Source organism: Peromyscus eremicus, chromosome 11 (assembly GCF_949786415.1).
Source record: "Peromyscus eremicus chromosome 11, PerEre_H2_v1, whole genome shotgun sequence".
Taxonomy (NCBI): Eukaryota; Metazoa; Chordata; class Mammalia; order Rodentia; family Cricetidae; genus Peromyscus; species Peromyscus eremicus.
In genome coordinates, this window is record NC_081427.1 from 66,221,463 (window position 1) to 66,243,266 (window position 21,804).

Consider the following 21,804-nt stretch of genomic DNA (forward strand, 5'->3'; position numbering starts at 1 on the left):
GGAAAGGAAAATTGAGACTTCATCAATTAGCCGGAATAGACCCAGCAGAAATTGTCATACCTTTAATTAAAGAGGACATTGAAAAATTATGGACAGAAAGTGAACCTTGGCAAAGAGCTTGCAGTAATTTTTTGGGAGAAATTAACAGCAAATATCCCCAAAGCGATAGAATTGACCTTATAAAAAGGGCTGATTGGATCTTGCCTCGAATTGTACGGGGGGGCCATATCTGGAGTTCGTACATTTTATATAGATACCAACAAACAAGAAAAGGCAGGTTACAAATCAGAAAATTTAAGTAAAGTGGTTCAAAGTCCTTATAATTCAGTTCAAAAGTCAGAATTGTATGCTATTCTGTTGATATTAATGGATTTTTCAGAACCTCTCAACATAGTTATGACTCTCAGTATGCTGAAAGAGTGGTATTACATATTACATTGAGACTGCAGAATTTATCCCTGATGCTTCAGAATTAACTTCACTATTTATTCAATTACAAGATACAATCAGGAAAAGGAGTCATCCTTTATATATAACTCATACCAATCCCACACTGGTCTGCCAGGCCCTCTAGCACAAGGCAATGATGAGATTGATAAATTATTGATAGGAAATGTGCTGGAGGCCTCAGAATTTCATAAAAAACATCATGTCAATAGCAAAGGTTTAAAAAAGGATTTTTCCGTAACCTGGCAACAAGCCAAGGAAATAGTAAAAAAATGTCCTACTTGTTCCTTTTACAATCAGATGCCATTACCAGTAGGATGTAACCCAAAGGGTACTCAGAGGAATGAAATCTGGCAGATGGATGTGTTTCACTTTGCAGAATTTGGAAAATTGAAATATGTACACCATACCATTGATATTTATTCAGGATTTCAATGGGTGACTGCTTTGAGTTCTGAAAAAGCTGATTCTGTAATCACTCATTTGCTAGAAGTTATGGCCATCATGGGTATACCTGCATAAATCAAAACTGACAATGCTCCATCATATGTCTCTGTTAAAATGAAAGTTTTTTGCTTATTACAATATAAAGCATATTACAGGTATACCACATAATCCTACAGGTCAAGCAGTTATAGGAAGATCAAACAGAACTGTAAAGGATATGCTAAATAAACAGAAAGGGGTAATAAAAAAACCCAGAAATAGACTACATAATGCTCTATTAACTTTGAATTTTCTCAGTGCCAATGAGAAAGGAACAACAGCTGCAGAGAGACATTGGATAATAGAAAAAAACTACAGAATTAAATCAGCCTATATACTTTAAGGATGTGCTGACCTCAGAATGGAAACCAGGATATGTATTACGCTGGGGACGAGGTTTTGCTTTTGTTTCTACAGGAGAAGATAAGTTGTGGGTACCATCAAAATTGATAAAGGTTCGATTTGAACAAGAGAGACATCTTAATTAGAGGAGGTGATAGTTCATCAACCAGCATGAGCATCCAATTTAAACTAACTTATACCATTAACACATGCCTTTTCATTTAATCAGATAATAACTTGCCAAAAAGGAACCTCCCCAAAAATTAGTCTTGGGGAAAGGCTTTTGTTTTTGTCTTTTAGGAGAATGAAGGCTAAGGAATTTGAAGAACACTGGACAAATGAGACAACTGAAGAAAAGGGATAGATCATCTATCCCAGGAAAAAGAGTAAAATGGCCTATTGGTATATCATCTACAAAATTTCATAAGTCTTCCTAAATGTTTGTTTCTGCTCTTCTCTAAAAAAAAATTAACACTATTGGTCTTCTTGTAGTTCCAGTTCAATTAAAATTTAAAGCTGACTTTGGAGTTGGAGAATGGCTCTCTCCTTCTTTAAACTCAAGCATGTTGTTAAAAGGAAAATGCAAACTCTCTGTATCATGCCAGAAGAAAGAGCCATCTTCTGATATAGGACAGGAGAAAAACCAAATTAATTAAGGGAGTATTCTATTACTAATCTCAATTCTTTTATTCTATTCTTATTCTTTAAACTTTTCTTAAAGTATGAATTTTATATCAAAATTTACAAGATATATATATATATATTAAACTTTCTTAAGGCATTAATGGTCATATAGAGTACTAACTAATTCTAGAAAAAAGGCTTCAATTAGCTGCCTATAAATGTCTTTGAGTTCGAGTCTCTTATCAGTTTTCTGCAGGAAATCACGGCCAGGCCTAACATCAACTGAAGTCTCCAGGAAGAAGATGGGGCCCCACAACAACAACAATTCCATGTGGACAATAATACTATTACTAAGCTGACAAACATCATCTACAGATCAGCTTTGGACTACAAAGTGCTCAGAGCAATTTTGAGAGGGCTAGCTGAGATGATCCAGTTTCAAAGACTACTTGAATAAGGACTTGAGATAAACTCTGAACTTTAGCATTATGCTCAAACTGGACAACGAAGGATATAGTTACCTTTCCTAGAATTTGACAATTAACCTAAAATTTTTCTTTTCAGAATAAAGATACCTTCACCCATACCCAGCAGGAAACAATTTTAAGAATACGATGCCCACTCCCAAATAGGTGGTGTGGGGGCGGGTGGTTTTTTGGTCTTTTAATGGGTTTTGGTTCTGAGATAATTTTCATTGCTTAAGAGGGTTGGTTACAGGTTGTTGTTAAGGGTTAGTAAAAGGGCTAAGCAAAGGAGATTAGATTTAAGGTTCTTGTTTAAAAAAAAAGAAGGAAAGGGAAAAGAAAAAGACAATTACTAGTTTTAAATACTTTACATTGGATTGGATTTTTTTTATATTGTATACAAATCATATACATTGAAATTGACATTGTTAGAAAATGCTATATGTATATTTCTAATTGTACTTATACCGTTCATTTAACAATGTAATGCAATTTGCTGATCCTTGAATGTTATCATTACCTACTATTAGGATATAAAGAAATGAAAGTTAGTAATTAGACATTACAATAGAACTTGTAGTCATATTAGGTATGTTTTCAAGATTGAGCAGATATATTTTAGATAGACAGGTCATCTTCAAACCCTTCAGAGATCTACAGAATATGGCATTTAAGATGTTTTAATAACTTAGAAAATTTTTCTTTTTTGTTATGACTATGAGACATGTCAGCTCCTGGCAGTACCAATCTACTTCAGAGAAAATATGGGCATTGAAGAAACGCCATATGGAGTTAACTTTCACTGTGGCAAAAGTTAGCCACTGGACAACAAAGTATCCTCGAATCAACTGCTGACAACAGGATAAAATGGACAGACAGGACACGAAACAAAGGACTACTGATTCTTGCCAAAACAAGTGTGGTTATGGCTTTATCAAAAGGCATCTTCTGAGGCCAGGACAATATGGCACCATCCCTGAAGTGGCCTTTGCAAGCTGGAAAAGGTACAGTGCCCTTTGCTTCGATGACAGCTTAACAGGCAGTAGGCCGATGGCTTCTGAGGTACAGTGGAACAGCAGCTGAAACAGTTATTCTTGAAGAGTAACTAAACTCATACCTCTCAATAGTAGACTGGCATTTAATAGAGGGATGTGGAGAAGAACGGGATGCTGAGATGAAGCCACACACATACACACACACACACACACACACACACACACACACACACAGCCAAGAAGAATGGACAGCTGAATTCAAAAAACACCAACAATTTCCAGAATTTAAAATCCTGAATCATGACATGACACTAATGGAATTCAGGTGTTTCTGGTACATGGATTACTCTCACCAAATGTGAGGTCGAACTGTTAGCCTTGTGTACATCCTAGTTCATCAATGAGTCTGTCAGATACGCTAAGCCTATAGGCTGAAGATGATGCCGCAACACTGTGGAGAAACCTCAGGTGACTGTCCAGGCAGCTGGCTGTTTCTGTCAACTCACATTTTCTTTTGGAAGCTGCTTGCATGCATTTCCTGTTTTTATTTTTTTATTAGGTAATATTATTTCCTTCTTGGGTCTCTGAGGGAACTGAAGATTGGTTAGTTGAAGATTAGTTAGGATAGAAAGTGAATTAGGTACATTTTGGACTTACCAAAATAGGATAGATAATGGAATTATTTTCTCTGAATTTGTCAAATACAAATGGACTATAGACATTGTTTAGGTATTTATTGCTTGTATATATGGTATATAGTTATTGTACTTTTGTATATAGTTTTTCTTATATTAGTTATAACATTTTTTCTTTTTATTAAAATAGAAAAGGGGAAATATGGTGATATTTTATTTGTACTGAAATGTAATTTTATTTGTATGTTAATAAATAAAGTTGCCTGGGGGTCTGAGCTAATAGCAAGCCATAGCAGAAGCCGGGCAGTGGTGGCGCACGTCTTTAATCCCAGCACTTAGGAGGCAGAGCTAGGCAGCTCTCTGTGTGTTCAAGGATACAGCCAGCATGGAGACACATACTTTTAATCTCAATACCAACCATAGAAGACCTGGAGGTCTGTATAGATGGGCAGTGACGAGGAGGTCATGTGGTTGGGTTTACAACCAATGAGAAAGCAGAATAGAAAGTCAATAAAAAGGACAAACACACAGGATGTAGGTCTCTTGCTGAGGAGGACAGCAGCAGCAGTGAAGGGTAAGGTTTTTAGCTCTTAGCTATTGCTCTGACCTCTTGGGCTTTCATCTCTGCATTAGCTCTATGTTTCTTATTTAACAAGACGGTTACATCTACAGAGAGTTAAATAAAAGCTCCTGTGAATTTATAAATGTGTCTTCTTTCATGCTGCTGTATTAGTAATGATTTGTGATATAGCAATAAAAATACTATCTTACATCATATATATAATAAATAGTTGTGGAATGAATGGATGCATGAATGATATTTTAGTATAACACTTGGTAAAATTAAGATATTTTAAAAACTAGAACAGATCATGAAACTATATGAAAAAACAGATTAGTGCTGAAACTAATTCCCAGTACAGGGCAGTGACAGCACCCTGAGGAGACTGTTCCTTTCTGGGATTTCTTTATCCTTTTGACTAAATGTGTTTTGTCTACCAAGTATTGTCTATGCCAGGCGCTAATGATGTTATATGCAGCTGTATCCCCACGAATGATGGTTACCACACACAACATTACTGTGGTTTTATGACTAAGTTTTAACAAATACACATATTGTATTCTTCATTTATATTGATTTGATACCAGTATGTTTTTAAATAAAAACAAAATATTGATGCAATACAAAAGTGAAGGTATATATAAGATATTTATATACTAGTCTCTCAAAACTCATTAGGATTGATCCCAAGATCCCTATAGACATCAAAATTCATAGATGACATAAAATGATGTAATATTTACATATAACCTATGCACATACTTCCATATATTTCAAATCATTTCTAGAATACTTAAAATATTTTATGCATGATTGTGCTATAAAAAACACATATGTGGGAGCCCGTTCTCGGGTTCCTCGTGGCTTTACCCAGCAGGTCCGCATAGAGGATGATTAGGACCACAGGCCTGAGCGCAGGTTTCTGAGATGGTAAAAGAGAACCAGTTGACTCTCAGACCTGAAAAGAACTATGGAAAATGACTGATATAAGGGGTGTGATATAAGGGACTGATATAAGGGACTGATATTATTATGGACTGATATAAGGGAAATGCATTCTGGGAAAGGTAGTTTTTCCGCTAAAGATGGCGACATTGCCCTGAAACACTTTTATCAGTTTGAAAATACATTCATGGTAAACTTAAAATACAGCCTTTAAAAGAATAAGGAGGAAAGTCGTCTAAGAGTTTAAGTATCAGTTCCAATGAAAAATTGAAAGGATACAGAACTAGGTGCTTCGTGGTTTGGGGCTCCTTTGGTAAAATGCCTTATTTACCCTAATAGCTGTGCAAAGTTTTTATGGTAGTTGGAAGACAAAAAGCTACCTATAAGAGCAAACAAGCCACTTTAAAATCCTTAAAACAAGGGAAAGCAGTTTATACAATGAACGTTGTCTTAGATATGAAGAAACTTATGTTGAAGTTAAAAAAGTTCTTTGCCTTTTGAACAAACTGCCTGCAATGAGTAATTCCTTTGTAAATCTAATAAGGAGACAAGGAAACAGGCATTAAAAAAAGAAATGACTGCTTTATAGATGGGAAACAAACTTCAGAAAATCTAGCTGTCTTACACAAAAGAGTTGCTTCACCTGAAAGTTCCTTATAAGAAATCCTTATAAGAAATCGATGCTAAGTATTACAGCTGCTAATAACATCAGGAGTTAAAGCTAATGAAGTGAAATGAAAATACTGAAGTGAAGTGAAATCCTGAAAATGCTTTTTCTCAGAGTAAGCTAATGAAGGATATGTTTCATGAAAGAACATCTATGTTCTTGACGCCTTTGAATAGTAACAATTTTGGTGAAGATATTGGAACTAACAACAATCAAATCAAAATGTTTCAACAAATTCAAGACGCTATCCACAAAAGAAAGCTGCCATGCTTTGTGGGCCATATTAGAGCTCACTTCAATCTTCCTGGTCCTTTAGCTGAGGAGTAATGCAATGGCTGATAAGTTAAGTTAACAAAGATTAGTAAAGTATCCCAAGTGGAAATGGCTCAACAGTCACATGTTCTTCATCAAAATAGCAAAAGCTTAAGAGAAAGTAATTCAGTCTTGCCAAAGAAGCAGCTCATCAAATAGTTAAACGATGGTGGGGTATGTCCAAAATATTTTCCTGTTTCTCACTTAGGGGTAAACCCTCGAGGTCTTCTTCCCAATCATCTATGGTAAATGGATGTTACTCATATTGCAGAATTTGGCAAATTAAAATATGTACATGTGACCATTGACACGTATTTGGGATTTTTAATGGCTAGTGCACAACCTGGGGAAGCTACAAAACATGTAATTATGCACTGCTTGAAGTGTTTTTCATATATGGGTTTACCAAAAATTATTAAAACTGATAATGGTTCTGGATATAGTAGTAAGGCATTTCAACAATTTTGTACCCAATGGGAAATCGTACATAAAACAGGTATTCCTTATAATCCTCAGGGACAAGGTATTGTGGAAAGGGCTCATAGCAGTCTTAAAATACAACTTCAAAAAAATAAATATAAAAAAGGAAGAAATTTACCCTCAATCGCCACATAATGCATTAAATCATGCTCTTTTTGTTCTGAACTTTTTGAATATGGATGTCTATGAACAGTCTGCCACAGATAGATTTTGGCACAGTGGCACACAAGTGACTTTTGCTCAAGTGAAATGGAAGGATCCCTGCTCGGGATTATGGAAGGGTCCTGATCCTGTGTTAATATGGGGTAGAGGACATGTTTGTGTTTTTTCACAAGAGGAGAATGAAGCTCAGTGGTTACTGGAGCGTCTGGTAAGGAGCATGGAACTAAGGAAGGGTCAGCTCCAATGACGTTCCTATAAAGGAACCAGAATGAAAGTGGCTCGATTAGTATTTCTGAGGTTTTGTCACTGGTTAATGCAAGCAGTGAGGAAATAGAGTTCAGAGCTGTGCCGCTTTTGGCTTTACTAGCTTCTTTAGAAAAATACTTTATATCACCTAATAGCTGTACAGTATTTGGCGAAGAGCTTTACAGCAGCTAAGTACGGTAATTTCACCCTCAGCGTGAAGTGAAGTTTTTCGGTAGAACAAACCAAAAGTACTGCTGTAATAGAAACGTTTGTCTGAATTGAAGCACTTAGGGGAACTACTTTGAATTTGGGTGAAGGGACAGTCTCTAGTTAAAAACTGTCTACCGCTGACAGTGCATCTCTGCTGGTCCAGAACGGCTGAGAGAACTGGCAACTTTGGAGTGTGGCGTCATCCTGGGAAGGTTACAGTCCCCTAGCAACAACTATCACAATTCTATAACAACACTCACTAAATCCCAGTGCTTTATAACAAAGCTGACTATAAACTCTAAACTTTAGAAATGATGTACGTACTTCCTGTCTAGTTAAGGGAATCTTTCTAATAGAGATAGTGATAATAATTAAGAGTAAGAAATAGAAAAAGATGAAAATAAGATATGTGAGTTTGTAAAAATTTTCTTGTTAGATCTCTGTGTTAAGAACTCTTTAGGTGTTTGCTAAGTTAAATATATGCTAATGGTAGCCCTATATAAGTTTGTAAAATAGATCTATAGAGTTCCTTTAAGAATATAAGCTTGCAAGAAGTATCTAATGTAGTCTTAAGACATGTAGTAATAAGCTTGTAATAAGTAAAGATGCTAGTTGTAAATGTAAGTTTAAATAAGTACATAAGAAGTAATAAGAAATATATTTGCTAAAGTAGTTCTATAGTTTCCTTAAGGAGTATAAATAAGTAGATGTTAATACGTTATATGTGAGTTTGTAAAATGTAAATGTTGAATGTGAGTCTAAATGCTTTGCAAGGCAAAAAATGTTATATGTGAGTTTAAAAGTGTAAATGTTAAGTGTGAATCTATGCTTAATGTATATGGTGAAAAAACCTGAGATACAGAATTAGTGTCCTAGCAGACTGCAAAGCAGGCAGTCTGAGTGGTTTTCAAAAGCTCCAGAAGCCGCTAAGAAGCTAAGAATGGTGGACGCCAGAACCAGCACAAGGCATCTGCAGCTGAGATCCGTGGAAAATTGACGCAACACAAAAAAACCTGAGCTAACATCAAAAACGGTGCAGTTTAGAATACTACTGTACCTAAAAAGGTCTCTGTCTGTGAGAACAAAAGTTGCAGAGACGCTTGTTTGAATTGAAATTGTTAACTGCAAAAAGTTTTGGTTGAAAAACATCTCTTCATATTTGGAAGTGAGAGCCTGATACCAGAATTTATTTCTTGTTTGAACTTTTTGAACTTAAAATGAGATAAAATTACAAAAAGATTTTGGTTATGGATTTTTCATATTTGGAAGGCTAGTACCAGAATTTATCATTTGAATTTCAAGACTTAAGAAATGAAATAAACAGTAGAGATTTCATTGCAATGGGACAATTTTGAGTTTATTCATAGTAATGACCTAGGAACTGTTTGCTGGAATTGGGTTAAAAATGGAACTGTTTAAATGAAGAAATTTATTTCTACCTAGAATCAAGATGTAGTTTTGTGTATGCATTTATGCTTTATTAACTGGTGATTCATGAATTGTTTTGTGGAACTGTTTATGTAAAAATGGAATTACTTATGGAACTGGTTTTGTGTTACAAATGGAACTGTTTAAACAGAAGTTTGGGTTTTATAACTAGGCTTGAGATTTTGCTTAAAATATTATAAAAGGGAGAGTTAATATTCCTTAGTCTATTTAATTTAAAAAATTTTCTTTGAGTGGATTAATGTCATGTTTTGTTAGTAAAAAATGCAAATGGGGTATACTAAGAGACTACTTTTAGAGTGTGTAAAGAGTTTTATTAAGAAACTGCTTTTGGATGTTTTGCTAAAAGTTTTCAAAGTGTTAATGGTTAGACTGAAAATATTGCTTTTCAATATGGGTTTGTAGGAATTGTATAAGTTTGGGTTCCTCTAACTAGGTTTGAGATTTTGTTTAAAAAATTATAAAGAAAAGGAGGAGTTATGAGATTGAATTATGTTTGCAGAAACCTATTGATATTAATGCACCCTGGATTTGTGGAGTTAAGAAAATATTTAAGTTTGACGTGAATACATTGAAGTTTTTCCTATGTTCTGTTAGCAAGAAAATTCAAATGATTAAGAGTTAAAGTTGTAAGACGGAGAAAATTGTTAACTATATATAGTACCATATATGCTAATTCAAATGATTCTGTTAAGAGTTTGCTTTGTGTTGTAAGACTGAGAGAATTGTGACTATGTATAGCAATATTTATGTTAACCTGTTAATGGTAATGATAAAGCTAAGGGATTCTTTAAGTTTGTAGTCACCTTAAGAGTTTTTGGTTTAGAAAGGGCTTGAGGCAGCTAAGACTGCTGTAGTTACCTTGGACTTAATTCAAAAGAGAAATGCCATCTTTATCATCCTCTACTCCCATATTGGGAGGTGTAACAGCTTGGAGATTGCTGTAAGCCATTAATAGTTATTTTTTATATATTAAGAAAGGGGGACCTGTGGGAGCCTGTTCTCGGGTTCCTCGTGGCTTTACCCAGCAGGTCCGCATAGAGAATGATTAGGACCACAGGCCTGAGTGCAGGTGTCTGAGATGGCCTGCACTTGGCTGTGCTGGGGGAGGAGGTCTTTTGCTCCACCCCTTGGCGTCTCTATAAAAACCCTGGGGCAGAGACAGTCGGGGCCTGATGGAAAAGGTTCCAGGCTCTCTCAGGGCTATTCTTTATTTTCTATCTGTTTATCTCCGCAATATTCTCTTCAATAAATTCTTCTATCTAATATTTCCTACTTCTTGCACTGAAGAAAACTCTGGGGAACTGTGGGGGTGGTGGGTAAATGCCCCCCACACATATACTGTAATGTGCAGGGAATAAGAAACATTCTTTATGTTCAACATAGATGGAAATTTTAAAGAATATTTCCAACTTACAGCTGCTTAAATATACAGATGCATAACCTGTAAGTATTGAAGCTTAACTGTATATCTCCATTTACATTTTTATCTTTCAAAAAAGTAAGTTTAGTGTATGTTAGTCCACAGTACCACCTCAACTCTATTTTGAATGTAGGTATACATAACATATATACACAAATTTTAGTTGAAGAGACACAGATTATTTCATTTAGAAAAGCTGTACTGTTAAGTGTATAGTTGAATTGCAACTAATTAATTGAATTAATACTGGATGGTGATGCAGAAAGCTCTAAGAGATAGAAGACCAGAAAACCTGCTAGGAGACTATGTCTTGCTGTGGAATAATCCTTCTGTACACTGTGTGAATATATGTCGCTCTGACGGGTTTAATAAATAGGCCGACTGGCCAATAGCTGAACAGGATAAAGTTAGGCGGGAAAGCCAAACTCAGAACGATGGGATGAGGAAGGGTGGAGTCAGAAGAGTCGCCAGCCAGAGGGACAATGAGTCAGACACACGAAATGGGATAGAGGTAAACGTCACGAGCCTCGGGACAGCACGAAGATAAATAGAAATGGGTAATATTGTAAGAGCTAGTTAGTAATAAACCTGAGCTATTGGCCAATCATTTATAATTTATTTTAAGCCTCAGAGTGATTACTTGGGAGAAGGCGGTAGTGACTGGGAAAACTCCGCCTACAAATGGCGCCCAAAATCCAGGGCCACTTATATCCACATAAACAAAGCTTGAATAGGTTCTAAAACCACAAAAAAAGAAAAAAGAAATCAAACGCAAACATAGCTTCTTGGTAACTATCATCTTTCCCTGGGTAGGCCCTGCTTGCCAGTGGCAAACAGAGGCATACATAGCTCTTATAAGACACAGCAGCTGCCGCGGCAACTCTGAGGAAGAACCTGCTGGCGGTTTGCCGCGGCACCTTTGCCGCGGCACCTAGCTTGTGCTGACGCAGCCAGCCTTTGGGAGGTCCTGCTATGGAACACTTAAATGTGGTTTATGAGTATCGGGCAGCACACTAATTGGTAACAGCATGGACCCCCGAACTCCCCAGAGCTGGGGCAGTAAACATGACTGCTGCTATTCCCATCACCAGTAAGCTAAGCTCTCACAGACCAAGGAGCAAGGCAGAGCCAGCCACCAACGTGCAGCTTTAAATGGCTCAGGTGGTCAGAAAAACATAGAGATATGCAGTAAAGACAGATTCAAACAAAAACAAAACCTCTCTATGTTTTACAGTGTGTTTAAAAATATACACAGGCTTGAGAGAAAGGAAAAAGCATATATAGTCATAGATTAAAAAATATATTTTTTAAATAATAAAACAAAGTCCTTAAGAGGAGGGTAAAGTAATATCAAAGAAAAAAAGACATGTAAAGATGGAAAATACACAGAGAGTCTGGATACAGTATGTTATTGTTTTGTCTTTGAATTTTTTAAATGCTGTTAGAGTGAACCATCTTATATATTTTGAAAATGTTTTACCTTCAAAATGGAAGTCAAAAGATATGTTACTTTGGGAAAGAGGAAATAAAAGAAATAAAAGATTGTGGATTCATTCAAAATTAAAGATGGTCAGGTTTGACTAAAGAAGAGCCTCTGAAAATTCTGGCTACAAACATAAAGAAATTTAGAAGAGCTAGAAGACACATGAAGTATATTTTACCTGCTCAAACATAAAACAAAAAATTATTTTTGGTTGACTTGTGTACAATGCACAGTCTATACTTGTATTCATGCAGACAGAAAGACAGAGAACAAGTTAGACACACAAAATGGGATAGAGGTAAAAGCCATAAGCCTCACAGTAGCACATAAATTAATAGAAATGGGCTAAGTTGTAAGAGCTAGTTAGTAATAAGCCTGAGCTATTGCCTGAACATTTATAATTTATATTAAGCCCGAGTGATTATTTGGGAGCAGGCGGTTGGGGCAGGAAAACTCAATCTATAGTGTTTCCTAGAAATCACAGAGAAGATTTACTCACTATATCTCAACAATATGGCTACCTAAAGAAGACCCCAAAAAGAAAAATACCAATAGCCAACTAATGTGGAGAGAGAAATCTCATGGAACACCGCTCTTAAACCACAAACCATAGGCAGCTAAGGAAAGTGGAGATGAACTTCCTAATTGGGTTTTTCAATACCAAGTTGTCAGTCCCAAAATCATACAACACTATGTGGACTCAACAGATATATATATATATATATATATATATATCTGTGTGTATAGTGTGTGTGTGTAATAATAACAAAAAAGAGGCTATGAATTTAGGAGGGAGTGAGGGGGGACATGGGAGGGGTTGGAGGGAGGAAAAGGAAGGGAGTAATTATATAATTTTAATTTCTAAAATATTTAAAAGAAAAAATTAAAGTATCAAACAATATAAATGTGAGTATAAAATATAAATCAACAAATTGGAAAAAAGTGTTCATCCAACAACATCATAATACAATTATTAGGCAAAGTTTTCTTAAGTGGGACATGAAAAGATATTAAAACTAAAACTAGGGAAGGATAAATTGGTGTGCACTAAAGTTTGTGTGTTTTAGTTTTTTTTCTTATTTGACAATTTCCTACATGTATAGAATGTATTCCAATTCCTCCCCCATACCCTAATAATCTCTACCCATTCCTATCTGTCCAATATTCATGACTTTTTGTTCTCTGTCCCATTTGTTTAACTTGGACCATCTAAGTGAACGTTAGAACTATCCACTGAAGGCTGGTGGGTCATCAGTGGGTATTTCTTCTCCACACTCTCATCTCCCCTATCCTCCTACCTACTACCTGTTTGAATCTCTATTTGTCTTCATATTACATATGTTCTGTAGATGTAACCAACCGTCTTATTAAATAAGAAACACAGAGCCAATTAAAAAAAAAAAGCCAAAAGGTCAGAACTAAGAGCCTTACCCTTCCTGCTTCAGCCAAGAGAGCTCTCCGTAAAGGACCTACTTCCTGTGTGTATGTCTTTATATAGTCTAGCTGTTCTGCCTTCTCATTGGTTGTAAACCCAAACACGTGACTGCCTCGTCACTGCCTGTATATACAGCCCTCCAGGTCCTCTATGGTATTGAGATTAAAGGCATGTGTCTCCAATGTTGACTGTATCCTTGAACACAGAGATCTACCTAGCTCTGTCTACCAAGTGCTGGGATTAAAGGCGTGCGCCACCACCGCCATGCTCTTGCTATGGCTCTAATAGCTCTACCCCCGGGGAACTTTATTTATTAACATACAATTAAAATCACATTTCAGTACAAATAAAATACCACCATAATGTTCTACTATTTCCAGTTCTTTAAGTCATTCCTCTCCCAATAGCCTCTTTCTAGTTTCTAGGCTTCTACAGGCACTCCATATTTGAACACAAAAATTAGAGGTATAAAGCTAGGCTCTACATGAGAAAAATGTTAAGCAGTTTTGTTGTTACCTGGTTTACCTAACTCCATAAAATGTTTTCCTGGTTTTATCCACTCACTGGAAAATCATTTCTTTCTTCATAGAATAAAATTTTATTGTGTATATGTACTTTTTTCATTGCCCTTTGATACAATCAGTGGGTTGACATGTAGACTGATTCCATTCCCTACGTTCTGTGAATAGAGTGGTAATGAACACGGATGAGCAAATTTCTACAGTAAGATATGGAGTCCTTTGGGTATAGGTTCAGGAATAGAAGAGCTTGTTATATGGGGTTTCTATTTCTAAGTTTTTGAGGAATCCTAATCCTGTTTTTCACAGTGGCTACAGCCTCTTGTGATCTCATCAACACTGAATAAGTGCTTTTCTTTTCTTTTCCTACATCCTCTAAAGCATTGTCTGTTGTTTGTTTCCTTGGTGGTAGCCATTATGACTAGCATAAGAAAGAATTTCAAAGTAATTTTAATTTGTATTCCCCTGATGCCTAATGATACCAAGCATTTTATTAAGTGTTGATTGGGCATTCACATTTCTTCTGTTGAGAAATCTCTGTACAAATCTATACCCCATTTTTTACTAGGCTTATTTTCTTGATGTTTTGCTTCCCCCCTCCATTCTTATGTATTTTAGAAACGTATCCTCTGTCAGATGTTTTTCTCTCATTCTGTAGGGCACATCTTCATTTAATTGACTGTTTCTTTTGCTTTTTCAGACGCTTTTTAGTTTTATGAGGTTCTATTTGTCCACTGTTCATTTTATTTCCCCAGTTACCAGTCTTATTTTGAAAGTCTCACTTATGCCTTTACATTATAACATGTACCCTGCCTTCCCTTCTAGCAGTTCCAGAGTTTCAGGTTTCACATTGAAGTCTTTGGTCCATTTTTAGTTGATTTTTGCAAGGTGAGATATAATGTACAGTTTCATTCCTCTATATGTGGAAATCCAGTTTTTCAAAAACCTTTTGTTAAAGATGCTGTCTTTCTTTTAATGTATAATTTTGGTGGCTATAAAAATCTGGTTGCTTTAGTTGTATGAACTGTAATCTGTGTCTTCTATTCCAGTGATCTATGTGTCTCTTTTTGTGCCAGTGCCATAGTGGTTTTGTTACTATAGCTGTGCAGTATAACAAGATCAGATACAATAATGTCTCCAATATTCTTCTTCTTGCTCACAATTGCCTTGGCTATCTTGGATCATGTCTCTGAAGTGTTTGAAGAATACCTATCTATCTAAAATATATGTTTAAACTTGAAAACATATCTAATATGACTACAAGTTTGAGTATTATAGATGACTACCTACTAACCTGTATTTTTTAATTATCTTAAATAGCTTTCAAAGACTAGAACTCTACATTTTTAGGTGAGCTACATAGGTACAATACCTTAAACAAGAGTAGAAACATATATACATACCAATGTAAAATATTTGAGACTAGTGGTTAAAAGTAGACTGAATAATTCACCCTTTTATCCCATCATTTCTATACTATATCCCTTTTTTTTTCCCTTCAGAAAGAGATCCCTGAATCTAATCTTCTTTGTTAGTTTTTTTCTGATCATTACCAATAACAATTTGTAATCAACCCCCTCAAACAATGACAAACATCTGTAACCCATCAAATGACCAAAAACTACCTACTCACCTCTTGGGAATGTGGGTGTCATGTTCTCTAGACTGTTTCCTGTTGTCCTGGGGTAATGAAATCTTTAGGGGACCCTGAGAATACTGGGATAATGGTCAAGTCTTGGGAGAGCTAACTATATTATTTCTTGTTTAGCCTATGTTTGATGGAAAAATGCAGGGGTTCTCTGAAGTTTTGTTTGGTATTCTGTGAGGCTGGATCATCTCAGCTAGCAGCTTTAAAGTTGTTCTGGAGGCAGAATTTTGAGGAAACTGCAACAGAGGCATTTTGAAAGGCTGGATCACCTGGGAGTACTTGTCTTTATTGGTATCTTGTTCTTTTGTTCTGAAAACACACAAACTTTTAAAGGTAACATATATATCTCCATTAACACAAGTATGGAATGTGCAGTGTGCACAAGTTAGTTAGGTATGTTTTTTTGTTTGTTTGTTTGTTTTATGTTTGAGCAAGTAAAAGGCATCTGTTAACTTTATAAGTTTATTTGGACTGTATAACCAAACCTCTATTCACACCATACGAAAGGATGGCATATAATAATAAGTCATGAGGATTCTATAGCCTTCAAGATTTATCATGTCAGCTGGGCGGTGGTGGTGCACGCCTTTAATCCCAGGACTCGGGAGGCAGAGCCAGGCAGATCTCTGTGAGTTCTAGGCCAACCTGGTCTATAGAGTGAGATACAGGACAGGCACCAAACCTACACAGAGAAACCCTATCTCAAAAAAACCAAAACAAAGAAGAAGAAGAAGGAGGAGGAGGAGGAGGAGGAGGAGGAGAAGAAGAAAGATTTATCATGTCTCATATAGTCTCAGAACTGTTCTCATGTAGAGGAATCAGCATATACATCACCTGTCCTGTAGTCTTTCTTGGCTTTTTCTCTCATGTCTACAGCCAAGATGCTCAGGAGGCCTCCCTTGATCAAATCTGATCTTTATTAATTTTGAAGAGAACTGTATTTTTTTGTTTCCTGTGGAAACAAAGGCGTGTCCTCTCCTCCAATGCAACGTATTTTCTGACTTCCATGTTGAAGTTAAGACATTCTTAAAATATATAAGTTGGTTTTGTTTAGTAGTTTCCATAATCCAATGTCTCTCAGCAGCTATTTTTTTTGTATATTAGCATTTAAAAATTCAAAGTCAACAAAGAACCACATAGGATCCTGACACCCTGTGTATTTCCCATCTTTACGTGTCTTATTTTTTTTTAATATTATTTTACTCTCTCTTTAAAGAGTTTATATTTTTATCTATGACTTCTTTCTTCAGCATCTAAGCACTTTTTTTTTTTTTTGGTTTTTCGAGACAGGGTTTCTCTGTGTAGCTTTGCACCTTTCCTGGAACTCACTTGGTAGCCCAGGCTGGCCTCGAACTCACAGAGATCAGCCTGGCTCTGCCTCCCGAGTGCTGGGATTATCTAAGCACATTTTTAAACATACTGTACCTTTTTAGAGGTTTTCTGTGTCTGGACCTGGCTTTACTAAGTGCCTGCAGCATTCTCTGACCACATGAGACAAATCTTAAACTACCATGTCAGCTGCCATGACTCAGCTTAGGGCATGGCACTCTCAACATTGAGGGACTAGGAAGCCATGTCTGGCTCCGGTTTTGGAACCTTTTTTAAAAAGCTTTCTCAGATCATATGTGGAAATACATGTCCCTACACTGGACATTACTTATTTGTTTTTATTGTATAGTTGTGTTAGATTATCAAAACAATACTCACTATGAGTTCTGTAGATTTGGAAGTCAAGTAGTTGCACAGCGATGCTCAGGTAGAACAAACAATATAGCCTGAATTAGACACCTTAGCTGGATGACAGAGATGGAAAGGTAAAGCAGAGGTATATTTTTGAAGGTGCTTCAGGTCATGTTTAAAATGTTGCTTACATACACAAAGAAGGTCAGTGGATGGGAAATGGAGTCCTACCTGCTCTGACACTCCCCTGTTCTTTACTGAAACCATTCACTCCCTTTTACTTTTGCTTCAACCATAATAACATGAAAAGAAGCCAAGACATTGAAAGGACATAGTTCTTGGGCAGAGGGAAATAATTGGCAAAAAAGAAACAATTTAGAAATAATGACAGTGAAAACTTTCTGATAATGAAAAAAAGCCCTGAAAAATACAGAAAAATAGAACATAAAGATAAATATTAATAGGCATAATATTTTCAAAACAGCATTTTTTATGTTTAAAGTTTAGGTTTTACTATAAATAAGTTGAATGTTCTATGCTCTTAATTTCTTTGAAGGTTGCTTCATTGCGTCAGATATCAAACTATTCTTTTAATTTTTCCATGATATTTATGTTTTATAAATCTTTTTTAATCAGTAAGTTACATATAATAATCTTTGAATGAGAATGACCCTCATAGGCTCACATGTTTGAATACTTGGTCCCCAGCTGGTGGTGCTGTTTGGGAAGGATTAAGTGGAGTGGCCTTGTTAGAGGAGGTGTGTCACTAGGGGAAAACTTTGAGTTTTCAAAACAGTGGTTCCATTCCCAGTGAGTCTTCTCTCTGCATTCTACTTGCAGCTCCCAGCTGTTCCTGCTGCCATACCTTTGCTCAGACATGGACTCTAACCCTCTAAAACTGTAAGTCCAATTAAATACTTTCTTTTATGAGCTGCCTTGGTCATGGTATTTTCTCATAGTAATAGAAAAATAACTAAGACAAAAGTTGGTAATAGGAAGTGGGCTATTGCTGTGATAGGTCTGACTGTGTGGTATGGTCCTTTGGAGTAATGTGGAAGAGTTTGGGACTCTGAACAAGGAAAAACATTTGAACTATGTAAGTGTGGCTTAGTAGGCCATCCTAGTAGTATCTTGGAAGACAGTTGTTCTGTGGAGGTCCAGATCAAGAGGTTTTAGAGGGGAACAATATGGCCACTGGGATGCAGACCAATGCTGTGATAATCTGGTAAAGAATGTGACTGCCTTTGGCCCTTATCCTAAGGATTTGTTGGAGGCAATATTGAAAAGTAGCAGACTAATTTCTTTGGTAGAGGTATATCTTGGCTCACCAGTGAACAGTGCTGAGGAACAGAAGTTAAATTTGAGATTCAACAGGACTAGGGGACTCTAGATCATAGTGCTCAAGAGTTCATTACTGGGCTTTTCTGAAACTTTTATTCCAAGATAGCTAAAGGTTCAAAGCAGGGACAGGGAAGTAATGATAAACATACAGAGAAATTCTCATTACTTTCACGAAGTGTGCTCAGGGGCAGAAAGTCTCACTATACCCTGATTCCTCACCTTTTGAAATGGTAATGCAAATTCTGTGTCATTGCATGTTGGAAAGTATGTAATTTGCTTTTGACTTTACAGGGAGTTACAATTAAGATGTCTCAGAAGAGACTTTGGACTTTTAAACAGTAGTGAGACTGAAAGGCTAAGGGGACTTTTGATATTGGAATAAAGGTATTTGCATTACGATGTGATGTGGCTACAATCCTATGGAGCCAGGGATTGGAATGTGGTGGTTTGAATAAGAGTAGGCTCAAATACTTGAATGCTTGTTTTCTAGCTGGTAGAAGTGTTTGGGAAGGAGGGATGGCCTTGCTGGAGGAGGTATGTCACTAGAGTCAGGCTGTGAGGTTTAGAAAGACTCCTGCCATTCTCAGTGTGCTCTCTTCCTGCCTCCACCTTGCAGGTTAAGATGTGAGCTCTCAGCTGTTTTTGCCATCATATATTTGTTCCACCATCATGGGCTCTAGCTCTACAAAACAAAGCCCAATTAAATGCTTTCTTTTATAAACTGCCTTGGTCACAGTGTTTTCTCACAGCGATAGAAAAGTAACTAAGACATTTTCATAGCCTGTATCCCTTCAATGTTATTTTTTCAAAAGACGTTCCTAATTAGGAAATGTGCTCTGAGGAATCATACTGGAGGTCAACAAATGCAGTGGGGGATATTAGGTTAGAGATTAGGGCTTCTTCTTTAAATTTGTTGAGCCAATGAAATCTTTTGACATTAGATAAATATAGGAACCAATTGGCACAGCTGAGGATGTGCTTAGACACAAACATACTTTGGAATTCTTAAACACAGTTGTAAGCACTTTATTGCTTCTCACTTAGTCATTCCATTACCAACTTTTCATATATCTGCTTAAGCACAGTCAGGATCTCAGCTATGCTCAATGACTGAGTCAGGATTACCTTTTTATCTACTTCATGTACGGCAGATGCAAAAATAGTTTGGAGTGAATTACATTAATATCTGAGTTGGCAATGAAATGAGAATAAACATACTTACATTGTAAGCTTTCAATACCTCCTCATGAACGCCTTTTCCTAGGTTTTCATTATTTATTATTAAATACATTTACTAAAACTAAATGACCCATTTTTTTGTAAAATCACAGATATAATGGATTATTTCACTGAATGCAAAAGCTGTTCTGCCTTCCAGCACCTCTCTCTTTAATACTCTCTGTGAATTTAATTAAGACTGTTTACTTCCCTTTGTTAACTGATGTTACATAAGTCCATACCTAACACTAGTTCCTGCAAAATACTTGTCATTTCCTTCTCCAAACAAATAATTCAGTGTTTAAATAAAAAGTGTTCTTCAATTTTTGACTCAGGAAGGTTCAAGAAATTTGTCAGGAAATTTAGGGGCTTATAAAAAAAAGACAGAAACACAACATGAAACAGAAATTAGCAGGAAAAAAAAAATGAGCCAAGTAGAAAAGGAAAAGAAGCCAAAGACAAAACTAAATGAAGAAGGAACATTAAATATTTTTGAACAAACTAAAAGGTTGTAAAACACAGAAGACAATAGAGATTTAAAAAGTGTAGGGGCTGGAGAGATGGCTCAGCAGTTGAAGGCATTGACTACTCTTCCAGAAGTCCAAGGTTCAATTCCCAGCACCCACATAGCAGCTAACAACCACCCGCAACTCCAGTTTCTGAAGCCCTTTTCTGGCCTCCATGGGAAATGCACAACGCCCTCTTCTGGACTCTGCAGACAACACATACACTTGGTACACAGGCATGCATGCAGGCAAAACACTCATACATATAAATTGAAATATTTTGAAAGTGAGTAAGCAATAGTGAAAGAACAAAGCACAAATTTGCCTGGCACAGGAATGTATATTATACATTTTACATACACACACACACACACACACACACACACACACACACACAAATTTACAAAGAGACTTACTAGTTCCTTCCTGCTAGTATGAAATTTATTTCCAAAGATGTGCAGTGATGTAATGCAGTGTTTATTTATGCTTTTAAGGATGGAGCTCTGTTAAAAGCAGTGCGCATGTCCAGAACTGAGCTAGGGGAAAAGATAGACAATGGACTGTTTCTGCATCAAAGTCTTCTAGTTACATATACTTAAAAGTAACTGGGGAAATAAAGAAGTGTGTAGGAGGTATTAGTCTGCATTAAATATTGATACTTGGGTGCTAATGGATTTTCAGAAATGGAAGAGGTAAGTTTCTGATTAGGGTAGCGGGCCTGACCTGGATTTTCAGGAAAATGGCATTTGAACACATACTACAAAAGTAGAGGTGGTGACAGATAACCTAACAGTGAGTTCAAAGACCTGAATCTAACTCTGGTGGTTGTGATGAGGGTTAGAGCTGGGGAGTAGGATTTAAATACCACAGGTTTCTAACCTCTGGCTGTGAACATAGTTGGTTTTGTGGTTGTGTATTTGTGCTTCATGCACTCAGCAGTAGGCACAGGTGGGATTTTAGTTTACATTTAACAGAAAAATCTGTTCTAAGGAGGCCACTGTAAGAAGCAGTATTTCATTATTATTTTAATGATCGTGGATCTGCTTCATTTTGTTCTTATTTGCTAACTGTTATAGAATAGCACAGACCTTAGCAAACCAATAGCCACACCTTACCCATCCACCTAATGGATGACATATCGCCTCCTTGATTAGCATATTCTAGTATAGCACAGAAGTTCTCAACAATCACTGTCAGGATTCATTTAAACACAAATAGTGCGGTTTCTGATACAGAAAGTCTGAGGTGAACATTTCTTACAAGTTATTGGTCAGAGTTCTACCCTGAGTCATAGGTCCCTTCACTAACTCACTTTCCCTTTGCATAAGTGGCAAGCACCACTGTTTAATTAGGTTAGATTGTTGTTATAGACAGAGTATACCAGAATATGCAGACTGATGGTGGAAATGTCCTGCCTGTACTTTGTCATTTCCTTTAATGGTACCCCTCCCCCCCTTTCCCTGGCATTCTAGCTCAGTCTCTTGCCATCCTCAGCACGTTGATTTGGTCAAACTTAATAGGGAAAATAT